The sequence below is a fragment of the Rhipicephalus microplus genome, chromosome 3, assembly GCF_043290135.1.
Source record: "Rhipicephalus microplus isolate Deutch F79 chromosome 3, USDA_Rmic, whole genome shotgun sequence".
Lineage (NCBI taxonomy): Eukaryota > Metazoa > Arthropoda > Arachnida > Ixodida > Ixodidae > Rhipicephalus > Rhipicephalus microplus.
This window is the reverse complement of record NC_134702.1, coordinates 118,822,381-118,840,779: the sequence shown is the minus strand read 5'-3', so window position 1 is coordinate 118,840,779 and position 18,399 is coordinate 118,822,381. Positions and strand designations below refer to the sequence as shown.

General features: G+C 47.9%; 1 protein-coding gene across 2 annotated transcripts in view; it reads right to left on the bottom strand.

The window, feature by feature from the left end:
* LOC142803311 (neprilysin-4-like) overlaps positions 1–18,399 on the bottom strand; it is a 96,738-nt gene that overhangs the window by 38,157 nt on the left and 40,182 nt on the right. The gene's annotated exons all lie outside the window — the stretch shown is intronic.

The window sequence follows — 18,399 nt, the reverse complement described above, 5'->3', positions numbered from 1 at the left end:
TGACAAGCGCAATATGTAGACGAGGCGTTCATGATCACGTCTGCCAAAATCTACAACGCTACGCGCTGCGGACATGGGTCAAATTTCAAGATGAACGATGCTCCCTCTCTCTTCTGCCGGCACGCGCCAAGAAATTGAGGGCATTACGTGCGCGTATCAATGGCCATACGTACACAGCAATGCAGTGACGTTTGTCCTCTACGTAGACGACTCTGTTCTGACGTTGCGAAAACTGGCACGTGACATGGCGAAAATTATTATATGCGAAGCATTTCTTAGCGAACTTCGGCGACTATGAGCGTATCTATCTATCTATCTATCTATCTATCTATCTATCTATCTATCTATCTATCTATCTATCTATCTATCTATCTATCACCTATCTATCTATCTATCTATCTATCTATCTATCTATCTATCTATCTATCTATCTATCTATCTATCTACCTACCTAGCCGCCTATGACTTCTAGCTCTCCTGGCCATTTTGATAATGGTATCGATACCAAATTTGGTATGGAATAACATGACTGTATGAAGAACGCATTTCACTAGTCATAACTTGAAGATTATGACATAGATACAAGAATGTCATGATTTACATTCCATGGTCCTGCAGCTCTTGCGGAGGTTTCATTTACATGGCATGTTGCAAAACTGGTATGAAACGACATGATTGCATGGCAAACACAAGGGACAGACCCTCACATTAGAATCATGACATGCGTCTCCTGTATCGACATGACTACATGCCAAGCTCATGACGCGCTCGCGGCTGTTTCGCTAGCGCCACATATACCAAGTTTTGTATTACGGTACGTGAATGAATGGCGAAAGTATGAGGCTGGTGCGAACCTGATAATCATGAGTTGCATGCCATGTAACACGACTACATGCCACGCTAATGATGCGCTGGCGGCCGTTTCGCTAGCTTAATTTATACCAAACATTGTATTACGGGACGCGAAAGGATGACGAAGCTATGATACTGGTGCAAACACGATGAACTTGAGATGCGTGTCATGTAACAACATGACTACAAGCTACGCTCATTATGTCTTGGGGCTGTTTCACTAGCTTCACATGTACCAAACTCTGTACTACACGACGCGAATGAAATACATAGGTAAATTACACATACTAACATGATAATCACGACACCCGTGTCATGTAACAACATGACTGCATGCCACACTCATGATGCGCCCGCGGCCGTTTCGCTAGCTTCACACAAGCCAAATTTGGTATTGCGTGACGTCAATCAATGGCGAAAGTATGAAACTGGTGCAAACATGATAATCATGAAATATGTGTCATGTGAGAACATGACCGCGTGCCATACTCAAGGCGCCGATACTATTCGACGTGACGCGGGGCGCGTGCTCGCCGGTGTTCATTCAACGCGTCACGCCGGCGTTGCGGCGCCAGGCGCCTCTCCTGCCATATACTCGTTGGAGCGCGCCGCGCTGCGTTGCTTTGACGCTTGCGCATTTCAGCACGTCCGGCATCCCTCCGTCGCGAAAAGAATGAGATGCAGTGTTGTCTGGGTAACGGATTGGCGCAAAATGCAGCATTTTGCTTTACGCACCTGTTGCAGTCGGGCCGCGCCGACGTACGCTGGTCACTCCGGTCGCGACGGCGTCAGACGACAGAGTGCTCGCGTTTTGCTAACGTAGCGTCGCTTTCAACAGCGTGCGCGTGCGTCAACGCTATATGGGAGTGTATTCGGCCCTTCATGATGCGCTCGCGGCACATTGCTAGCTCCACATATACAAATTTGGTGTTCAGTGACGTCATTGGATGACGAAAGTATATGACTCGTGCAAACGTGATAATGCTGACACGCGTGTCATTTAACAACTTGGCAACATACCGCGATCATAGCATGCTCGCGGCCTTCTCGCCAACTTAGTTTCTATCAAATATGATATTACGGGGACGTGAATAGAGGATGAAGGTAGGATACTGGCGCAAACATTATAAACATTAGATGCGTGTCATGTAACAACATGACCGCATGCTGCGCTAATGATGCGCTCACGGCCGTTTCGCTAGCCTCACATGTACAATACTCGGTATTACGCAACGCAAACGGACGACATAGGTAAATGACACATAAGAACATGATAATCACGACATTCGTGTCATGTAACAACATGACTACATGCCACACTTTTGATGTGCTCGCGGCCGTTCCGCTAGCTTCACCGAAGCCAAATTCGGTAATGCGTGATGTCAATGGATGACGAATGTATGTGACTGGTGCAAACATAATAATCATGAGATGTGTGTCTTGTGAGAACATGACTACATGCCACAGTCAAGGCGCAAATGCGTTTCAACTTGCCTTGCGCGTACTCACCGGCGCTCCTTTCGACAGGTCACGCCAGCCTTGCGACGCCAGGCACCGGTCCTGCCATATACTCGAAGGCGCGCGCCGCACTGCATTGCTTTGACGCATAAGCGTTACAGCGCGTTCGGCATCCCTGCGTCACGAAGAGAGGAAGACGCAGTGTTGTCTAGGTAACGCATCGGCGCGAAATGCAGCATGCCGCATTTCGCACCGATTGCCATCGGGCCGCGCCGACGGACGCTGGTCGCGCTGGTCATGGGGTGTCAGAATGCTCGCGTTTTTCTAACGTAGCGTCGCTGTGCCTAGCGTACGCGCGCGTCGATGCTACATTGGAGTATATTGGGCCCTTCATGATGCGCTCGCGGCAGTTTTTCTAGCTCCACTTATACCAAATTGGGTGTTAAGTGACGTCAACGAATGACAAAAGTGTATGACTGGTGCAAACATAATAATCCTGACACGCGTGTCATGTAACAACATGACAACATACCACACTCTTAGCATGCTCGCGGTGGTTTCGCTATCTACACTTATACTAAATTTGGTAGCACGTGAAGTGAATATATGACGAAGGAAAACGACACATCCAAACATGATAGTCATGACGCGGAAGTCATGTACGGCATAATTTACCTCCGCCTCGTACCGTCGCGCTGATTTTAAAATGGCATATCAACCTTTCTCACTCGTGCTTGGCATATCATTGATTTCCTCTGTCACGTGGGATCTGCCAAGTTTAAGGGCGAAGCTCCTTATAGCGGCACCCGTTCGTTCTTCGTAGCCGTTGTAGTGTGTAACAAGTACAACATTTTGACCTCCATGGTGGCACCGGTGAGAGATTTCTTCTTTGCGTTGTTGAAAAATAAAAATTAGTGCTCAATGTACATGTCAATGGCTGCTAATGCGGAATGAGAGACAGGAGCATTTGGCTTTTAGTTAACACGCACGCTGCAGTCCTCATTAGAAGCCAATTGCATGTACAATGAGCACTATCTGACAAGAAATGGTTGCTACGTTATACTCGCTGGGTGTAACCTCCTTAGTTTTAGAAAGTTTTAGCGAGCGTTGAGCCGCAGTGCCATGAATACAATGAAATAGTATATACTACGGACTCGAGGTGGTTAATGGTGGGAAGTAGATACGAAGCGCAAGCCGTAAGAAAGTAAAAGCCGAATTCTCCTGCCTCTCATTTTCCATTAGCAGCCATTGGCATGTACATTGAGCTTTATCTGACAGGAAAAGATTGCTTCATTATACTCGCTAGGCGTAACCTCCTCGGTTTTAGAAAGGTTTGGCGAGCGTTGGGCCGCAGTGCCATGAATACAGTGAACTAGAATATATCATGAACTTGAGGTAATTAAAGGTGGGAAGTAGACCCGAAGCGCAAGCCGTAAGAAAGTGTGCGTGTGCCACCTCTCGTGTAGTCCTTGGAATGTCCGCTGAATGGTGGTGCTTTTATATGGGGAATATATGATGAAAAGATGCGAGGTAGTGGTACTTGTAGTGTTGAATAGATGGACGAACGGACACACAGACAGATGCATGGATGGACGCGTGAACGGACGCAGGTGTGGATGCATGGACGAACACACGGACGGACGCACGAGCAGACGCACGCACGGATGAGCGGGTAGACACTTAGATGGTTACACAGACGGACGCATGGACGAGTGGAAGCAAGAACGAACGAACGGACGAATGCTTCGCCCCACTCTCCATCATTCACTCCGTGGATAGGCTGACAATTTTTTAAGAAGGCAATTTGTTGCTTGAAATGATTAATAGGACTCTGAAAAATAAAGAGACGCAATGAAAGAATGTAAGCGTCTTCTTTCCGTTTTTTGTTTCCCGTGAATTGCATCGAAAAGCGGGGCTAATGTGTCGGTGTTTCGAATGCGTTCGTGTCCCCGCGGTCAGCGCATCGAGCAGACAACCGCCGTGGAACAATCCTACTGCTTCGTGCACTCATTGTGCTCATCTTTTTTACTGTGTCAAAGCCAGCATTTCCAAACGATCCCGCATAAACAGGTAGAAGACCACAAAAAAAAATTGGCCGATGCCACGTACAGTGGGAATCAATTATATGCGATGCATGAATGAGAAATGCTGATATAACACATTAAAATCAGCACAACGTTAAAAGGTCGACGTAAGAGATGCCGTACATGACTTCCATGTCATGATTATCATGTTCGGGTGTGTCGTTTACCTTCGCCATTTATTCACGTCAAGTGATGCAAAATTTCCCGGTGCCGACTGATAAGAAGGCTGTCCGACGATTCCACAGACTATGTGCGTATTATAGGCGATTCATCGCGGAGTTCGCACGCATCGCATCACCGTTGACCCGGCTAACGAGAGAAGGCGTTGCTTTACAATGGAGCAACGAAGAGGAAGCTGCTTTTAAGAGCCTTCGCCAGCGACTACAGACGCCTCCAGTGCTTGCCCACTTTGGTGAGAAAGCCCCAACGATGCTACACACTGATGCAAGCAATATTGGTTTGGGAGCTGTGCTTGTGCAGCTGCAAGAGGGCACAGAAAAAGTAATCGCCCATGCAAGCCGAACACTAACACGCGCCGAGATTAATTACTCCACGACTGAGAAGGAATGCCTCGCCGTGGTATGGGCGGTCACAAAATTTAGCCCGTATTTATACGGCCGCCCTTTCAAAGTCATCAGCGACCACCACTCACTGTGTTGGTTGACAAATCTTAAAGATCCTACCGGGAGATTAGCCCATTGGAGTCTCAGGCTGCAGGAGTACGACATGACTGTCGTACACAAGTCAGGAAAGGGCCACATGGACGCCGACTGTCTATCCCGCTCACCCATTGAATCGGCAACTCTACCCGATAAGGAGGAAACAGCATTTCTCGGTGTGCTTGACTCAACCGCTATTGCACAGCAACAACGTGGCGACCCTGAGTTACTTGCCCTAATTATTACCTGGAGGGAAGATCTCAGAAGGCACCAACTGTTTTTGTAAGAGCGCTGTCATCATTTTGCTTACGGAGCGGAGTACTATACAAAAGAACTTCTCTTCGACAGGATCTGCGTATTTGCTCGTCATCCCAGCAGCCCTTCGCTCCGAAGTACTCGAAGCATGCCACAACGAGGTTACTTCAGGCCACTTAGGTTACACAAGAACGTTGGCCAGAGTATGGCAGCGCTACTTCTGGCCAAGACTGACCATAGCTGTAAAACACCATGTTCGTACTTGCCTCGACTGCCAGCGACGGAAGTCACCGCCGACTAAACCAGCTGGCCTCCTGCAGCCAGTGCAGGTCCCAAGAACACCTTTCGACTAGATTGGCATGGATATTTTGTGCCCACTTCCTACTTCTACTGCTGGGAACCGCTGGGTTATTGTCGCGACTGATTACCTTACCCGTTATGCTGAAACAAAGGCTATCCAGAGAGCTACAGCAGCGGAGGTGGCACAATTTTTCATCGAGAAAGTTGTCCTGCGGCATGCTCCACCAAGCATCGTAATGACAGATAGAGGAACCGCATTTACGGCAGCTCTTTTAGAACAAGTACTCATGCTGCGTGGAACAACCCATCGTAAGACCACCGCCTACCACCCGCAAACGAACGGGCTTACAGAGCGTCTGAACAAAACAGTTGAAGACATGCTTTCTATGTACGTAGACTTGGAACACACAAATTGGGACGAAATCTTACCATATATCACGTTTGCATACAACACTGCCAAGCAAGAAACAAGCCAGATGACCCCGTTCAGCCTAATTCATGGAAGGGAAGTACGAACCATGTGAGATGCGATGCTAGCGCACGAATGCGGCGACATCGAACCGGACGCCGAGATGTTTACAGAACGAGCGGCAGAAGCAAGGCAACTAGCACGCCTGCGAATCCAGCAACAACAAGAGTATGACGCGAGCCGCTACAATTCTCGCCGCAGAACAGTCGTTTACCGATCGGCGACAGAGTATAGGTTTGGACGCCCATACTAATCGAGGACTCTCTGAAAAGCTCCTAAGGAGACACTTTGGGCCATATCTAGTACTGCGATGACTGAGTGATGTTACTTACGAGGTCGTCCCCGACAGTTCATATAGTACGAGGCTTCGCCAGCACCGTCCTGAACTAGTTCACGTTGTGCGCATGTAGCCTTATGAAAGGCAGTGACGGCGCTAGACACTTCCTAAAGAACAGACAAAAAAACTGCACTACTGGTTTAGCATCGGGGCGATGCTAATTAAGAGGAGGGGCAAATGACACGTGTGTACTGGTGGACCAAAACGACGATAAGGGGTTTTGGCGGACACCAGGTAGTGGAGCTCTGGCTGATTGAAGAAAAAGAAGGTGATCTTGCTGTTCGGCTGCTAAGAGTCGCTGTGCCAACGTTTATCTGCCTTTGGTTCGCGTTGTACTGCGACAATATGTAGAGCTAGAGATACGACCGCAAGCACGCAATGAGCGTGGTATGTTGCCATGTTCTAACATCCCAAGCGTGTCAGGATTATCATCTTTGCACCAGTCAAATACTTTCGCCATCTATTCACGTCACTTAACACCAAATTTGATATGTGTGGAGCTAGCAAAACGGCTGTGAGCACATCATGAAAAAACTCCCAAGCATTTCCCCGAGAGTTAACATGGTTAAGTGCGAATGCATGGGGTGATGCTATGAGGGGTATTTATTAATTCGCACTATTATATTTTTTAAGCACACTATGGTGCCTTTATGGTGTAATGGTTCCTGGGAATCGCAATTTGATCACACGGGAGAGTTTACGTTAACTCACTGGCGAATGCCAACGGATTTTAACTTTACTCCCCCTCATAGCATCACCCCGTGCATTCGCACTTAACCATGTTCACCGTCGGGGAAATGCTTGGGAAATTTATTACTGATGATGATGAATAAAGTGTAAATAATGATTTTAAGTGTTGTTTGTCATGAAGCATTTGTGCACAGATACATTATATACGAAGTATTATTTATTTACACTTCGCAATTTTCGTACGATGCATTAAATGCACACATCGCGAGCGCGTCACACACACACATACACAAACTACACTACATATTAGCACCTATTCGTGTTATCGTTGTAGCTCACGGTTAGTACATGCGCTTTGTGAACCGAGAAATGTACGGCGAGCGGATCCGGCAAGACGGAGCGGACCGTACAGTTCCTACTGAACGCCAAGTCTATGAAGCCACCGTTGATCATGGTCGGAAACTCGAGAGACAGACACGTCATCGCGCGGCACGTTCACTGGCTCGAACGGCTTCGGGAACGTCCACTCGCCGTTGACGATTGCGAGCGGCGTCTTGACGCCGGCCTTCATCGCCCTTCTCCGCCTGACGCCTGCGTTGTCGTTCCGCTTCTTGGGCCGCGTGCGCGGCTCGATGCTGACGCCTCATCTCGGCCTCGCAAGCGCGCAGTTCACCATCCGCTGCACGCTTCGCCCGCTTGCCCTCGGCCTCGCGAGCGCGAAGTTCGGCATCCTCTGCACGCTTCGCCCGCTTGTCCTCGGCCTCGCGAGCGCGCTGTTCGGCATCCGCTGCACGCTTCGCCCGCTTGCACTCGGCCTCGTGAGCACGCAGTTCGGCATCCGCTGCACACTTCGCCCGCTTACGTTCGGTCTCACGAGCCCTTCGCAGCGCCGCCTTGTCTTCCAACGTCGGCGAAACCACCGCGGTACCGTCACCTCCAACGACGGGTGCAGTGCTGGCATTCGGTTGTACTGCATTGGTTGTTGATGGTAGCGTTGCCTCCGGGTCATCCATCGCACGCCCCGCTCTCGACTGGAGACTGAGAGAGAAGGTGGGCGCGCGAGAGAGAGGGGTGCGCGCGCAGCTGCAGCGAGCGAGGAGAGCGGAGGAGCGAGCGAAGGGGGAGGGGGACGCGCGCAGCGGTGTTAAAGATATAAGGCGCGTTACTGACACCGATATCAGCGTCGCGTCCGTGGCTTATTCGGTAGAGCGTCGCGCTGCGGCCCGCCAAGTCCTCTTTCTTTTAAAGATAGAGAGAAGACTGCGGACGCCGCCAATGGCGGTGGATGGTTTGGGGTCGCTTATAAAGTGTATTCACACTTAAAACCCAATCTACTCCTATGTAGCGTTGACGCGCGCGCACGCTGGGCACGCCGACTTCAGGTTAGCAAAACGGGAGCACTCTATAGTCTGATGCCAGGCGCGACCAGCGTCCGTCGGCGTGGCCCGACGGCAAGCGGCGCGAAATGCGACATGCTGCATTTCGCGCCGTTGCCTTTGAGTAACATCACTCTATGCTGATGCGTTACCCAGACAAGACTGCGTCTCCCTCTTTTCGTGAAGGAGGGACGCCGGACGCGCTAAAACACGTATGCATGAAAGTAACGCAGAGCGGCGCGCGCCTGCGAGTATATGGCAGGACCGGCGCCTGGCGTGGCAACGCTGCGTGACGCGGCAAAATGAACACCGGCGAGTACGCGAACCGCGTCATATCGAAATGTATTTGCGCCTCGACTTTGGCATGTAGTCATGTTCTCACATGACACACATCTCACGATTATTATATTTGCACCACTCACGTACCTTCGTCATTCGTTGGCGTCACGTAATACCAAATTATGTATATGTGAATCCAGCAAAACGGCCGTGAGCGCATCATGATTGTGGCATGTATACATGTTGTTACATTACACGGACGTCGTGATTATAATGTTTGGATGTGTCATTTTCCTATGTCGTCCGTTCACGTCACATTGTACTGACTTTGGTACATGTGAAGCCAGCGAGACGGCCGCGAGCGCATCAAGAGCGTGAAATGTAGTCATATTGTTGCATGACACGCATCTCCTAATTATCATGTTTGCACCATTCACATACCTGGGTTATCTATCACGTACTGTAATACCCAATTTCGTAAATGTTACGCTAGCGAAACGGCCGCGAGCGCATGAGCGTGGCATTTAGTCATGTTGTTACATGACACACATGTCATGATTTTCATGCTAGGCAATGCAATAATGTCATACCAGACCAGTTTCGCAACATGCCATGTGAATGAAACCACCACAATAGCTGCAGAGTCATGCAATATATATCATGATATTCATGACATGCATGTCATGACTTTCAAGTTATGACTAGTCAAACATGTTCTTCATACAGGCATATTATGCCACAGCAAGTTTGGTACCGATACCATTATCTAAACGGCCAGGAGAGCTAAAAAAAAAGTTCCCGAGCACTTCCCTGAGGGTGAACATGGTTAAGTGCGAATGGACGGGGTTATGCTATGAGGGGCAGTAAAGTTAAAATCTGTTGGCATTCGCTAAAGAGTTAAGGTTAACTCCCCCGTGTGATCACATTGCGATTCCCAGGAACCATTAGACTCTCGGGAAATCTTGGTGAGTTTACGCGTATATGTGAGAGTAAACTCGCACTATAATGATGTTTATGTCCGCGGCCCGCTTCACCCGCTTGCGCTCGGGATGACGGGCCCTTCGCCGCGCTGCCTTGTCTTCAACCGGCGCGACATCTTCAAGGACACGTGCAATGGTCGCATCCGATTGCGTTGTACTCGTTGTTGGAGGTATCGCATTCGTATTTGATGCCTGCGCTGAATCCATACCTATGACAACTTGCCAATATCGAGCAAGTCTTGGCTGCGCAGGCACGCGCAGCCACGGAGCGGAGGGCGGAGCGCGCGCAATCACGTGGTGTGACGTCACTGCGCTGTCACAACAGACGCTCCTCTCCGTTCCTCGCGCCGTTTCTAGGAGAGAGGAGAAGGCGCACTGCGGACGGCGGATTCAGGGTCGCTTATAAAGTGCATTCGCACTTAAAAAGTCGTGTGCAGCTAGATAGATATTGATAGATACGCTCAAGGTGGCCGAAGTTCGCTAAGAAATGCTTCGCAATAAATAACGCTGGTCAACAAAACAACGCCGCTCGTGTGCTCCGGGGCTGGACTTGTTTGGGCACGTCATGCGCTCATGACCTCTTGGTCGGATGTTTGAAAGGGGTTAAGAGATTTGGCTTGCGAAGGCAACGCGGAGGAGTGGCAAGGGTCTCGAGATATATACCAGCAACTTCTTAATCTCATCTGCCCACCTAACCTTCCGTTTCCCTCCAATCCGCTTGCCTTCTCTGGGAATTCAGTTAGTTACCCTTAATAACCAGCGGTTATTCTGTCTATGCACTACATGCCCACCCATGTCCATTTCCTCTTCTTCATTTCAGCTATGATAGCCTTAACCCCCGTATGTTCCCTAATTCACTCTGCTCTCTTCTTGTCGCTTAAAGTTACACCTACCATTTTTCTTTCCATGGCTCGCTGCATTGTCCTCAATTTAAGCTGAACCCTCTGCTCCGTTTCTGCTCCGTAGGTTTCTGCTCCGTAGCTAAGTACCGGCAAGATACAGCTGTTATATATCTTCCTCTTGAGGGATAGTGGCACTCTACCTGTGATAATTTGAGAGTGCTTGTCAAATGTGCTCCACCTCATTCTTATTCTTCTAGTTACTTCAATCTCGTGCTTAGGCTCCGCGGTTATTCCTGCCCTTTGCAGACATAGTCTTTTGCAACTTGAAGTGCACTATTACCTAATTCGAAGCGCTGCTCTTTTCCGAAGTTGTACATTACTTTGGTTTTCTGTAGATTAAATTTAAGACCCAACTTTCTTCTTTCCTTGTCTACTTCGGTAATCATGGGTTGCCATTCGTCCCCTGATTTACTCAGCAATGCAATTTCATCAGCGAAAAGCAGGGTACTAAGGTACTCTTACCTTAACTCTTCCCATTCTAGGCTTTTGAAAACCTCATGTAAGCACGCGGTAAATAACATTGGGGAGATTGTGTCCCCCTGCGCTTACACCCTTCTCGATTGGTATTCTGTTGCTTTCTTTATGAAGCACTATGGTAGCAGTTGATCCCCTGTAGATTTATTCCAGGATGTTTATACATACTTCATCGACGCCCTGATTTCCCAGTGTCTGCATGACGACGGATATTTCTACTGAATCAAACGCCTTCTCGTAATCTATGAAGGCTATGTAGAGTGGTTGGTTATATACTGAGCATTCCTCTATTACCTGAATAATAGTGTGAACGTAGTCGATTGTTGAGTAGCCTGTTCGAAATCCCACTTTTTCTTTTGGTTGATTGAATTCCTATGTTCTGCTTTACTCTGTTAGCAATTACCTTTGTTAATAGCTTGTATACTGCAAAGAGCAAGCTGATCGGCCTGTAATTCTTCAAGCCCTTGTCATCTTCTTTTTTGTGTATTAAGATGATGTTTGTGTTCTTCCAAGACTCTGGTACTCTTCCCGTCAGGAGACACCTCGTCAACAGGATGGACAGTTTTTCTAACACACTCTGTCCTCCCTCTTGCAGCAGATCTGATGTTACCTGATCCTCACCAGCAGCTTTGCCTCTTTGCATGCTCTCCAAAGCTTTTCTGACTTCTTCTATCATTACTGGTGGGGTGTCATATGGGTTACTGCTTGTTTTTATAGTACTAAGTTCGTGGTTATCCCGGCTACCGTACAGATCTCTGTAAAACTCCTCCGCTATTTTAACTATCCTATCCATATTGGTAGGTATTTTGCCTTCTTTGTCCCTTAGTGCATACATCCGATTTTTGCCAATCCTAAGTTTCCTCTTCACTGCCTTCATGCTTCTTCCGTTTTGCAGAGTGCGTTCAATTCTTCCGTGTTATACCCTCTAACATCGCATACACTTACGCCTAATAATGAACTCCGAAAGCTCTGCCAGTTCTATTTTGTCTGTTGTACTTGAGACTTTCATGATTTGACGCTTCTTAATGAGATTCTTCGTTTGCTGCGAAAGCTTACCAGTGTCCTGTCTGACTGCCTTACCTCCAACTTCCCCTGCACACTCAGTAATGATATTCATCAGATTATCATTCATTGTATCAACGCTAAAGTTGGTTTCCTTACATAGAGCCGAGTACCTCTTTTTAAGCGAGACTCTGAGTTCCTGTACTTTCCCTCTCAGTGTAAGCTCATTGATTGGCTCCTTGCGTATCAGTTTCTGTCGTTCCTTCTTCAAGTCTAGGCGCATTCGAGACCGTACCATTTTATAGTCACTGCATCATACAAATACACGCCATGGCATTCGATTGAAAAAAAAATAACGACAAAAGAACCCAACGCGATACTTGTTTCGCCTCCAAACAAGAAGGAACCGTTGCGAAACGTGCCGCATTTCGGTGGCCACTAAAACCAGCGGGCAATGAACGCTTTACAGAAGCAACACTACGCATCGCTGTGGCGGCAAGCACCACGTGCCGCTCGTTAGCCGTAAAATGGCAAAAATATGCTTCTGGCCTTTCGTTTTTAGAGTTATTTTCAAACGTATGGTCTTTTTTTTGGCTGTAACACATGCCTTACGCGAACAACTTCATTATTACCCTCGTTAGAAGGTAAGCAGCCTGTTTCTGCTTTGAAGCTCGTTGTTATCTTGACCAAGCAAGACAGCCTGAGCATCTATGAAACGCGAAGGCTGACTTGGGCGTTTTGAAGCCCGCTGCTTGCTTCACGCTGACTTGCTCAAGTCAAGTCGAAGTCGCGAACCAAGAAACATCTCTGCATTTGGGGGTTAGCACCCTCTGTGGCGTTGCAGATCTGACCGCCTCAGTGGTCAGTTGCTTCGCAGCTGCTGGGACTGAAGGCCATGAGTTAATTGACGTATGCATGTGGGAGGTAGTGGCCAGATACTGCACCAGGGTGGCCAATCCTTCTCTGGTGAGGGAGTGCGTTGCCGGTGGTGGTTACCGGTGAGACCGCACCCTGGGCCTCTTAACGCAATTCCATCACCACGCAGATTTTTTTTATCTGCTTGGGAACTGCGTGGCACCGGGATTCGAGCCACGCACCCCTTTTGCATGCGAGGCGGATGCTCTAACCACTATGCCATCGCCGCCGCATATATATATTTATTTATATATATATATATATATATATATATATATATATATATATATATATATATATATATATATATATATATATATATACATACATATATATATATATGTATATATATATATATATATATATATATATATAGTGGGAGTAATAATTCAATGGGCCAGTTAGTCTTCGTGAAGGTATGGGATATGGCACAACGGGAGCGTTGTCAACAAGGATAAATATATTTATTTCCCAACAGTTTCGGGAGGGGACCTCCCTTCATCAGGGGATGAGTTATACTGACATGAACTTCCTTGCTGCCGCGTCCCTCTCGCCTTGAAAGACGTTTGCGAGAGTGAGAGGGAACTGGAAGAAGGAAAAAAAGAGAGAAAAAAGACGAAAAAAGAAAGAAAAGAAAGAAGGTAAAAAAGAGGAAGAACCACTGTCAACACTGAGAAGGAAGCCAACTGTCCGTCTACATCCACCTACGGTTCATATCAAGTGCTGTTCAGTTCTTGGCGTGTGTCGGGCCACCCAAGATTGTCGCCGCGGTGCCGGGAGGGTCCGGGACAGCGTGCCTAAAGAAAGGGGTTTCCCCGTAATTGGTCGTTTGGTCGTTCGGCGGGCGGCGGGCGGTGTGTGTAAAGGAAAGGTTTCTCGTTAATGGGTCGGTCGGCTATTTACCTTTAATCTTCGTCCGTTTCCCTTCAACGGTCATGAAGTGGTAGGCGAACGTAAACACTTTGTATGTGCATGTGAAAAAAAAAACAAGAAGAGGACAGTGTACACGTACGAGTCAGTCAGAAAAAAGCATGGTCTCTAGCTATCAATCTTTGTCACCAATTTTCTCCTGGCTTACTTCTCGGAGGCAGTTGAGTTTTCCGGGGTCCTCATTGATACCGGCTACTAATGTACGAAATTTGAAAATAAAATATGCCTCACGCTGTTCGCGCTCGCGTCTGTTTGAAAAACCGGACTGCAAAAGAGTTACGCTAATATTTTTAAAACTGTGGTTTGGCAGGCGCAGATGTCTAGATAAAGGTAGCTTCGGCAGTGAAGTGGCGTGGTACCGGTGATTATTGAACCGCAGCCGAAATGGCGTGTCTGTTTGGCCGATATATTCTTGTCCGCAGATGTTGCAATGTAGCATGTATATTACGTTACTTATTACGTTACTATTACGTTATTAGTAACGTAATATACATGCTACATTGCAACATCTGCGGACAAGAATATATCGGCCAAACAGACACGCCATTTCGGCTGCGGTTCAATAATCACCGGTACCACGCCACTTCACTGCCGAAGCTACCTTTATCTAGACATCTGCGCCTGCCAAACCACAGTTTTAAAAATAATAGCGTAACTCTTTTGCAGTCCGGTTTTTCAAACAGACGCGAGCGCGAGCAGCGTGAGGCATATTTTATTTTCAAATTTCGTACATTAGTAGCCGGTATCAATGAGGACCCCGGAAAACTCAACTGCCTCCGAGAAGTAAGCCAGGAGAAAATTGGTGACAAAGATTGATAGCTGGAGACCATGCTTTTTTCTGACTGACTCGTACGTGTACACTGTCCTCTTCTTGTTTTTTTTTCACATGCACATACAAAGTGTTTACGTTCGCCTACCACTTCATGACCGTTGAAGGGAAACGGACGAAGATTAAAGGTAAATAGCCGACCGACCCATTAACGAGAAACCTTTCCTTTACACACACCGCCCGCCGCCCGCCGAACGACCAAACGACCAATTACGGGGAAACCCCTTTCTTTAGGCACGCCGTCCCGGACCCTCCCGGCACCGCGGCGACAATCTTGGGTGGCCCGACACACGCCAAGAACTGAACAGCACGTGATATGAACCGTAGGTGGATGTAGACGGACAGTTGGCTTCCTTCTCAGTGTTGACAGTGGTTCTTCCTCTTTTTTACTTTCTTTCTTTTCTTTCTTTTTTCGTCTTTTTTCTCTCTTTTTTTCCTTCTTCCAGTTCCCTCTCACTCTCGCAAACGTCTTTCAAGGCGAGAGGGACGCGGCAGCAAGGAAGTTCATGTCAGTATAACTCATCCCCTGATGAAGGGAGGTCCCCTCCCGAAACTGTTGGGAAATAAATATATTTATCCTTGTTGACAACGCTCCCGTTGTGCCATATCCCATATATATATATATATATATATATATATATATATAACGTGGTGCTTATTGTTGGTGGCACTAGGAGTGCCACTAGGAGTGCGTTGACGAAGTCACAACAGATTTTTTTTTGCTCGCACTCGGTATGTGTTCTTGTTGATTTTGTGCTTGAGGAGCACGGTGGAAATGTCGAGCTCTGAGGGTTTTTTGTTCATGCTCATTGCGTGTGAGCTCTTTTGGTAGGTTTCTTGCACTCATTCGGTGCGCTGGAAGCTCCGAAGTGCCTGCTATCCTGCGTGTGACATTACACTTTGCGGCTATCTCCTTCATTGCTTCCTCTTTAAAGCACAACGAACTTTCAGGGGTGAAGCTGTGTATGGTCTGCGGCATGTCATCCTTTAGGCGCAGCCATCACGGCGTATCCACAGATAGACTGACGGGAGGAGGAATGGACGGACGAAAGTTCCCCCCTGAACATCATAATTCGCTCTGCGCATATGCTGTGATCTTTTGTTGAATAGATTCATCCGTTTGAGTGTTCACATTAGAGAAGCATGGGCCTCTTGCGCAGAGGTTGAAACACCTAAACATGATTTATTGGCATAAGTATCACTTTTTCAGCAGGTCTATCTACGCTAACAGCGGGTGGCGACAACGGACACAGGAATCCATTTGCTCGAGCCGAAAGCTCGCACTCGGATCTTCTCGCCAAAGAGGTGTCTACAATGGCGCGTTGTTTTTGCTCCTTACATCCTAAACTCAGCAAAATGCTGAATACCGAAATCCTGAGGCCTATCTCACAAGCTTCATGGGTGTTAAACTTATGACGTAAATGGTTCGGGGTCACCTTTCTGCATACATGAGCGCTAAGTGCCTCTTTGCAGACACTATGCATGTGTGTCACCGATATATATGTCAGTTCTGGATGTCCTTCTTCAGTTATACCGTGACATAATACAACCCACTGTCATGCGCCACAATGACAAGGCCATCCTTGCTCTCAATTTTAGAAGCGCCTCTGATAACCTTCATCAGGGCAGTATTTTGGTAAACCTGAGCTTTTCCGGTTATGATAAGGCATTTGCCAAAGTAAGAGCGTCAGGCCTTGCTCAAAATTGAGGATGATGAATACGGCCCAAACACAATGGGCACAAGGGGTACTCCTCAAGGAGCGGTCTTGTCACTGCTCCTTTTCAACATTGCTATGATGCAGCTTCCACATTATTTGGGCTGGGTGGAGGGAACCTAACACGCACTCCGCTCAGTTCATATAACAATTTTGAATATTGTAGATAGCTGTGGAGAAATAGAAGGCCAGCTCCAGCAGGCCACCTCTATCGTCGATGGCTGTGCTTTCGATTGTGGTCTTTAATGCGCTACTGCAAAATCAAAGCTTCCGCACGTCAGAGCCAACCTCAAAGGCGGCATGAACTTACGTATTTTTGTCATGGGAGCTTGTGTTAGAGAAGTCGAGAAGGTGTGGATCCTGGGCTTGTTCATCCATAACCGATTCTGACCAGAATCTACAATTAGCAAACTGAAACACATATATGCGGAAAGTCGGCCGTATGATCCACCGCGTTTCGAACAAGTGCTGTGTGTTGAGAGGGGCAAGGATACGCTTCAACTTGTCCTTGCTTCGTACTCAACCTGATTCTCTACTCCATATTCTACTTTTGCACTACGAAGCAAGACGACCAGCGCATCGACCTTATCAAAAGAAGGCTACAAAGCAAGCTTTAGACATACCGGTAACCACCTCCAATGCCAATGCCAAGCTGTGGGCTTTCAGTGAGCCGTCAGGGATTTAGACTCCTCAACTAAACGCATTGTTTGGACTCCGAGCCACGAGGGCCTTAGAGGGTTTAACGAGGCTGCGGATGCGGCCGCCCGCGCGCTTATCTGCCGGGCACTTCACCTAGGCTTTTCCGGTTTAGAAACTAGCCAACAACTTCTGTGATTCAGAGAAATTTCGGTGTTATATTGCGAACGACATCGCCTTTTCCCGGTACCCGCTAAGGGCCTGAGTAAGGCCGATGAACGAACCCTGAGGCACCCGCAGAGCAACACCTTGTTGTGTCCTACAATAGTGAAACATTCAGACCCAAAGGTTGATGCGTTGTGCCCTCGCAATGGCGAAGTTTCTGATAGATTTCACTTCACGTGGGTATGCCAGATGAATCCTTACCTTCCCCCTAAGCCTACCTCTACTAGATAGGCAAGGGAGGCAGTCCTATTGAATTTCTCAGGGCTGAAGGCTGAAACAGCTATAGTCTAACAGCGTGGGTAGCGGCCCTGTCCAGTGGGGTCCCAGAATAAGGACTCCCCCTGTGTCAAGGTCCTTTATGGGCCTGCAAACTCTGCATGAATTAATGTTTTTCACAAACACTCACACACACCTCCTTACACGCTCAATATCGGACCTCGTAACTCAGGTTCAAACAATAGACCCGGGAGGAAAGTTGTTTTCATTTATTTTTTTTCTTTGCGCCATCGTTTATGGATGATGATACTTTTTGAGTGAGCGCGTCACCTGTTTCCTCCGGTGCAGTGGGTGCTCTTGAACATCACTATCTTCAGAGTCAATAAAATCTTCGTTTGAAAACTCAAACCAATGAAGACGCGGTAAAATTTTGCTGACAACATCCTCTGAGCAGAGAGAGCTGGGTCTCTCGCGTTCGGCCGTCCTATGTTAGCCGACATTTGCCACAGGCATCACGCAAAAAGCAGAAGCGCTTAAACATCCGCGCTGTAGTCCATGCGCTGTACGCCATCTCGTGCAAGCGGTGATATATACGCACGCTCGGCGTTTCATTTTGGTCGATTACGCATGGCTGTGCATTCAGGTACAGCAGTCACACAAGAATATTTAATGTTATGGTGCCTCTGGCAATGTGCGCACGTGGGACCTGCAGTGGCTCGTATTTGCTATGCACACCTATGACGCATGCTTGCATGCGTACGCCACTCCGCATTTACCAAACCACGTGGAGCCTCTAGCGTCTGCATACTAGACACT